The sequence below is a fragment of the Ananas comosus genome, linkage group 21 (genome assembly GCF_001540865.1).
Source record: "Ananas comosus cultivar F153 linkage group 21, ASM154086v1, whole genome shotgun sequence".
Lineage (NCBI taxonomy): Eukaryota > Viridiplantae > Streptophyta > Magnoliopsida > Poales > Bromeliaceae > Ananas > Ananas comosus.
This window is the reverse complement of record NC_033641.1, coordinates 4,067,658-4,076,050: the sequence shown is the minus strand read 5'-3', so window position 1 is coordinate 4,076,050 and position 8,393 is coordinate 4,067,658.

The window sequence follows — 8,393 nt, the reverse complement described above, 5'->3', positions numbered from 1 at the left end:
GTTGTATCAAGCAGATTCAAATTGGCCGCACCCTATCCGTATATTTTGGTCTAAGATTAAAAATATATATATAAATAAATTATTTTATAATTAAGTTGAATTTAATATTTAAATTAAATAATAAAAATTTATAATATATATAATTATTAATTTATATATATATATATATATATATATATATATATATATGTATTTAAGCTGATATCGAGCCGAACACGAACGAACTGAGCTGAGCTCGTGTTCGGCCCGTTTATTAAACAAGCTGAAAATTTTAGCTCCTGTTCGACTCGTTTACTAAACGAGCGATTTGATCTCGAGCTCATTTCAACCCAAACGCGGGCTAACTCGCAAACAGCAAGCAATCCAGCGAGCTGGATTGCAACCCATACTTCAAGGGGATTTGGTTGAGATATAGATAGACCTAGTTAAAAAATAAAAAAATATTGCACAGTTAAAAATTATGCAGTCAAAAGTATAAAAATTAGAACTAAATAGATCAACTAAATAAACCGTGTTGGTTAGATACAATAGAAATTAATACAGTTATAACTAATTTGTTTTATTTTATGTATCAAATAAGNCTGGAATGGTTTAAAACTATTTGTTTGATTTTCTTACCATTGAGAATATACTTCTTGAGATGATGATTATGTTAAATGGTTTAGTACTTATTTATTTTTAAACTGTTGACTCATACATATAGATTCCCTACATATTTGAATAATTTAAATCTATCAAATATAAATTATTTAAAATTTTTTGAAAAAATATATCATTAATATTTTTAATTTTTTTCTAATTTTTTACCCGTCGCATCGCACGGGTTACTACACTAGTAAATAATTAAGAATTAAAATCATGTGGATGCACCTTGCATAATTCATCCTTACCACTTTAAGCTATCAACCAATCAAACTTTTTCAAAAGTAGAATACCATAAATCCATTATTCACACAAAATTAACATTTTGACCATTTATTATTCCGGTTCAATCACACACCTCATCGATTCGGACACCTACTAATAAATGAATGCCTACACATCACATGACACACCTTATCAGTCATTGAATTAAGAAACCAATCCTCACAGTAAGGACTTGACCAATGGCCGAGCCAAAAAACCACAAGAACCTGCTCTCTGCCCTGGGACTGATGAGCATATTATTCTCCATCCCCATCGTGCTCTCCGTGATCCTCGACCGCACCGACGACTTCAACCTGATGCCGCTCCCCGGGGGCGACTACTTCTATTCATTGCCCTTCGTCGCCGTGCCGGAGCACCGCAACCAAATCCTCCGAGAAAGTGGCATGAACAAATAGGTAGAAACCTATTATGACAACGGCATTGTGACTAGTGGCTATATATCCTCAAGTTGAGGGTTGGATCGATACTCACGATAAGTCTTGGCTTAAGGGTGGTAGCTCCTCCTCAAGCGGTGCATTCCGGAATTGTCACCACGGGGAGTGCGGTCCCCGAAGACGGCCCCTCGGGTCTTGTAGTGCTTAGAGCCTCCCCGAATGAAAGATATTTTGGGTTGTGAGTTATTGGGGTTAACAAGGTTAACCGATAAGATTGGGTAAAAGCCAAAGTAAAATCATGAAAAAGCATGCATGCATATCTAATATTGCTTTGATTATATATCCATTGACAGTTTTCTTGCAGGCATAGTATTAGCATTAGTATGGTTACTACTTTTCCTTTCCTTTGAAATACTTATGCCTGAATAGACCTAGTGGGTAAGTCGGCGAGGTCGGTTGCCGAACCCACTGGAAACTTTGTTGTAGTTCTCACACCACTAACCCTACAGATCCGAACGCGAGCGGGGCGGCGGAGGATCGAGGTAAGGGTATCGCGCCATAGTTAGTGGCCACCTGTAAGGAAGTAAATTCTCGAAATACGAGAGTTGGACTTCGGTTAGAATCGACTGATTGTCGACTTGGTGTGCTTCGGAAAAGCCGAAGGCATCAAAATGGCCAAAGGTGCATTGGAATGGAGTCTACGAGAGCAAATGGTGTGAAAAACCTGCACTTGGCAGATTTGCTATCGGGGACCGATCCCTGGCGGGAAGGACCGGTTCCCAAACATGGTCTGCGCGGGTTTGCTCTCAGGGACCGGTCCCTGGCAGGGAGAGACCGATCCCATCGACTGGTGGTTGCGGCGACGCATGATTCAACTGGTCCCCAGGCCAGAGGGACCGGTTCCCGAACGCGTAGATTTGGGGAGGTCCTGAGGGACCGGTCCCTAGTAGGGAGAGACCGGTCCCCGTAGCCCGAAATTGCCCAAGATGGGCTGTGTCATGAAGGCTAAGTTGAGGGATTTTTATGCAATTATAGCATGAGTAGAGGCTATACGAGAGTATGCTCTCTCTCTCTTCTCATTTTCTCTCCCAAAACACAAACCTAAAGCCTCTCTCTCTCTAATCTCTCTTCCTCTCTCTCTAGAAGGTGAAGAAGAGAAGGGATTTGGTGGAGAGGCAAGCAAGGAGAGGGACTTTCATCTTCTTCTTCTTCCTCTACACCTTGGAGCTAGCTTTTGGAGGTAAGCTTGAAGCTCAACCATGGTAGATTTCTAGGGTTTAGATCTTTAAGCTCTAGAATGGTTTAAATGGAACTCTAGCATGCTAAATAGATGTTTTAATGCATGAGTTGGAGGTTTGGCGATGGATTCTTGCATGATTGCAAGATAGGGCTCCACAAATGGGGTTTTGTGATTTTTAGGGGATTGATCTAAATTGATCAAGTGTAAACCTAATTGCTAGGTGTTTAAACGCGTTGGCGAAGACGGTTCGACGATTCGTTGAGCGGGTGCAAAGTTATTGGCGAAAGGGACTTTCCGGATTTCGTTTCCGCCTAGGAGGCCGAGACGACATCGTAAAATCGGCAAACTTCATTCCTATAGTTGTGACAACGCCAGAAGGTGGGTGGTGTCATCTCGAAGCAACCGGGCTCCTCTTTATGTCTTAGTGCATTTTAAATCTTGCATCTCTTGCATGTATGCATTGTAGGATAAATGTGCATTTCCATTTCCTTATGCTTTCCTAGATGATATCATAGTGTGAGTTGAATGCTTGATATAGTGGATAGATAAGGATTGGGTCGAAACATTGAATCCTATAGTGCTGAGATAAGAGATGGACTCGATGGTTGATAAGACATAACGAGTGGCATGTAAATAACAATAACAACAGAACGAGTGGCATATAACTTAGTGTAAAAATGACACTTGACATGTGAACTTAGGGATAGGTGGATTCCCTAGTGATGAGTTATTGAATAAGAACATAATGTAGTTAAACACTTGCATATGGACATTGGGATAGGTAGATTCCCGAGTGACTGTTAGCCCTAGCGGATAGGATATCCTCGAGTTGAGAGGATTGGATCATACTCACTGTCTATTCAGAGCTTGTGGTGGTCGCTCCACACAAGCGTGTGCTCCGGAGTTTTGTCACATGAGGGATAGCCTTATGGGGTCCCTAGGATAGCCTTATGGGATCCCGCAGACGGTCTCGGGTTTGTGAACGAGTTGAGTTTCCTTACCACGAGATGCATGTGAGTCGTGGGCGAACCTCAGGGTTGGCCAAGGATTGGTAAGTTAAGAAAATTGATGAACAAGTAAATAACATTACGTTTTGGACATGGTGGCATGTTAGTTGATTACTTATCACATTGTGCATGCATGCATTGGATATGATTTGGGCATAGTAGCATAGCTTTCTTACTATGTCGTTACTGTTTTCACATATCTATCTATCTATCTATCTATCTACTTGTGCCCACTTAGACCTAGTGGGGAGATCGGCGGAGTCGGCGCCTGAACCCACTGGGAACTATGGACAATAGTTCTCACCCCACTTTATTGCAGGGCCGAGTACGAGTGCTCCGGGCAAGGATCGCGGTAAGGGCTTAGCGCCCTAGCATTAGTATCCCTCTAGTTGCATTAGAGGTACCTACTTATATGAGAGTAGATGATGTATAGGTTGTGAGATGCATTTTGGAGAGATGTGAATAAACCTGTATCTATATTTTGGATGAAATAAAAAATGTAAATTGTGTAAATGTACAAATCATGATGTAATAGATAGAACTCTCTCTTTTCGCACTTGTATAGATACTTGTGTTACTTGCTCTTGTTGTTTGTTGTGCACTTGTGCTGCTTCTTTTGTCGTTGTATGGATCATGTATGTATTGAATTGTTCCTGGGCGAATTCTTGTACATGATCCCGTGCTTGAGCCTTGGGCGGACAGGGGAGGTGCTGTCCATTCGGCGTCTGTTCGACGTGCCCGAACCGGACCAAATGGGTAGCGGTCTCGGGGCGTGACACCACCGGAGTTATGCATTTTAGTCATTCCCTTTTTGGTTCATGTATCAACTTTCTTTTGTTGATTAGAGTTGTAAAGTTGTAAACAATCATGTATTTTGGAAGAATGATTAAGATGTAAAAGGATTTATGAATGAAAGGAAATGAATGTATTAGTTTTAGTTTACTAGTATTTGGTTTAAATGTGATCAAATATTATGTATGGTTGTATGTTGTAGCTTAGAGCTTTCGCTTTCGTTGTTGCTTGCCCTCGTGCAAGCCTTGTATAATTGCATATCTCTTTGTTTGATTGCTTAATTATACTTATGGTAGGAGCCTTGGGCGGGCAAGGCAGGCCCTGTCCGTTCGGCGTCTGTTGACGTGGCCCGAACCAGAACCAAATTGGCGGGAAGCGGGGCGTGACACCACCATTTTCATCCCTACCTCGAGCCCTATCCTTGGCTCATCACCAGCAACATGCCAACACTGTCGAATCATCTATTCGCTTTGGCAGGCGATACACTTTCGTGACACGAGCATGCTTGTGTATTTATACCTACCCATATCTTGGTCCCTACTATATTTATACTTGAATAGTAACAAACAACCACATGATAAATACATGCAATGCTCCGATGTCACATCACGTTCTACATATGATTTCTTCAATTAAATCATACTTGCCATGACATCGTTGATAGCAGTAGGCTTCTCAACTTGGGTCCGTACCTATGGCCATTTGGCACCCGTTGCGAACCCGTAGATTACCTTGACATCATTACTTGCTTGCCGCAGGTGGTACACCCGCAAGCTGCCTCGGAGAGGAAAATGTTGTGGTGGTCGGTATAGCCCGACTATCACCCAGCAAATAGTCATACTTCGATGACTCGATTGCCCACATCGAATGCATCTTCCCTCCCGTAGCGCACACCTCCGCACCTAGTGAGAACCACCATGAATAATACACCCCGTGGAAGATTGAGTAGAAGACATCTCAGAGGTTTGAGATTGCGATTGCAAATGTCTCAGGGTCACCTAGAGCTTGATTGACCGCCTGAACTACTCATCAATTGCCTCATCCCCTTCTCTCGGTCAAAAGATTCGCGCTCCTCCCGCGCGAAGGCATTACCTTGCGCCACCCACAAGGTCCAGTCCAACACCTCGGCACAAGTTTGCAACTTGAGCGACTGGACCACTATAAAGATTTCTAGCCGAAGTCCCCACTAGAAGCAATCGGCCTTATCCTTGTCATTCTGCACTACATACGAAATACAATTTACAATGTGAGAGAATTCCCTCTCATATTCACTCACCGAGAGGTCCCCTTGCCGCAAATTTCTGAACCTTTCCTGAAGTTTCCTTTTTTCACTGTCGGAAAAATAAGTAAAGAATACCAACCTCCATAATTCTTTCCAAGTCACAGGAGAAAGTCTAGGAGATCGGTCTCGTTTGACCCCTTTCTACTATACCTTTGCCGACTTTTCTAAACAATGTGTGGCAAGATGCACCTTGTCCCGCTCCAAAGTGTATAGGTCCCCAAAGAAAGTCTCCATAGAGTCGATCCACGTTTCCACAATTCGTGGGTCCACGGTCTCTCCGTCGAAGGTAGGCAGATTGAATCTCTTGAAAGTCATGAGGGCCGCTAGAACTCGTTCCCTATTTGCCTCCTTCTCCGCATAGCTAGGGGGCGGATTGTCTGATCCAGTCGGAATGGTCTAAGCCATAACTCTATGCTGCACATGGCGCGCCACAACTGGTGTGATAACCAATTTCTCCACAATCTCTTAGAGTCTCTTGATCTGCTCAACTTGGCGCAAGGCAGCCTTCTGCTGTCGCTACACCGTATCAGCTTGTTGCCCCCCACCACTCTAATGAATGTGGCCAACTGTTCACCGAGCTCCTCCAAGTCTCCACCTGCTCCGGATTGCTTGGGGATCCCACTCGGCCCATCCCGCGTCAATCTCATTGGAGATTGCTTATGCGGTGCCACCGTCTCCTGAAACACGCCAACCTCGATCAAATTCTCGGCCTTCCAGGTCAAGTATAAACAATTAGCACTGATACGAACTCAAATCAGGCAAAAGTCATACGAGGGTACCTATTCTCATCACTCGGTTTTATGTTGTCGCGCGCCAACATGAACACACACAGCTAGGAATAAACCACACCTTGAATCTACCTCTAACATTCTTTTAGAGGCATAACAAATGCACGACCCAATCAATTCATCTTTCACCACATGTCACAAGTTCTCGTCCCTCATGAGCCTAGGTCCTTATAGTTCACCATCCTAGGGTCTCCTAAGTCCATCTAGACCATTCTACGCTATTACAAACATTCATCACAATCATATTATAATTATATTCTTTTTCCTTCCAAATATAATCAAATTTTATTACAATTTTTCTCTTTTCTTTCCTATACCCTTAAGCTATGCTAATCTAGGGACATCTATCTCTGGTCACAAAGGGGTAGGGCGCTATCTATCGAGCTACGCTCTTTTCTCGCACCGCCACGCCGCTCATATGTGAATCTATAAAACATAGGGGTAGAATTATAAACATAGTTCTCAGTAGGTACAGCCACCCAAGGGAAGAGCTCGACCCATCAGGTTCAAAGAGGCAATATAAGCAAGTTAATCCAACATATACACAATAACTATATAAGCATATAACTCTGCTATATACAATTAACAAAACATCCATGCTTATGCCTCAACTGAATGCGATTATGAAAATCCTGTAAGTAGATCTACTTTTTCTATTTTCTATTGCACTATGCATCTTATTTCCAATCCGCACCTAAGATTTTTTTTACAAGCTATACCACCCAACTCACTCTTGAGTCAATCATCAATGGACTACCGCTCTTGTCCGGGCTTGAGGAGAGGATGGTGCCACATGCACCTCAGCCTTAAATCCACTCGGCAGGTTAGGAATGTATCATATACACCTCCGATGCTATGTTGCCTGACGGATGAGGAATAAGCTACATACACCCTTAGTCAGGAATCCCCCGGTGGGAGAGGAATATGCCACATACACTCGCAGCCAAAGATCTCCGATAGGGTAAGGAACATGCCACATGCACCCTAGCTCACCAAGATCTTGCGATGGGAGAGGAACATGCCACATACACCCACGGCCAAAAATCTTCCGTAGTCACAAGTCTTGGAATTCCGAAATCCACTTTTCAAGCCTCAAGGGTTCATCATTTACCCTATATTGTCAACCTCTCTAAGTTCATGTTCTCATGTTCAAGTGATCGTCCTACCACTATATTTTTCAACATATATTCCACGACACTAGGTTCAATAACATTCCAACTCAAGTGGTTATCCCACTACTATGTTTTTCGATCTATGTTCAATGACACTAGATTCAATGCCAATTAGGTTCTTTTTTATCCTAGTTGTCCACACCTAGGATTCATGATTTATGTGACATCTAGCTAGTCCTTGATTCCTTACTTGTCGAATTCTCCAATTTTCCTAGAGTTCATCAACCTATGTTCAATGTTCACACCTCGGCATACATATATATATCCTATATATTTTCACGTGCTTATTGTGAGGAAGTGAATTCTCGAAATACGAGAGTTAGACTTCATGCAAGATCGACCAAGAGTCGTGTTGGTGTGCTTTGGAAAAGCCAAAGATGTCAAAATCACCAAAAGTGCATTGGAAACGAGTCCACGAGAGCAAATAATGCAAAATCTGCACTGGAGCAAAATTGCTCTCGAGGATCGGTCCCTAGCAGGGAGGGACCGGTCCCATCGGCTGGGGTTGCGGGGATCTTTGATGTAACCGGTCCCCGGCAGGGAGAGACCGGTCCCCGAACGTGATCCCAACGAGAAAAGCCAAAATTTGGTTAAGTCCCGAAAATCCTGCTTTCGGGAACCGGTCTCTAAGGAAGAAACCGGTCTCCCGAGGACCGGTCTCTCTGGGAGAGACCGGTACCCGAAAGCATGACCCGAGCTGAAGCTCTCGGGGACCGGTTCCAGGTCAGGGAGACCGGTCCCTCTGGGCGAAAAATGCTTAGTAAGGGGCAGTGCACAGAGGTGAAAGTTGAGGGGGCTGTTGGGATATTGT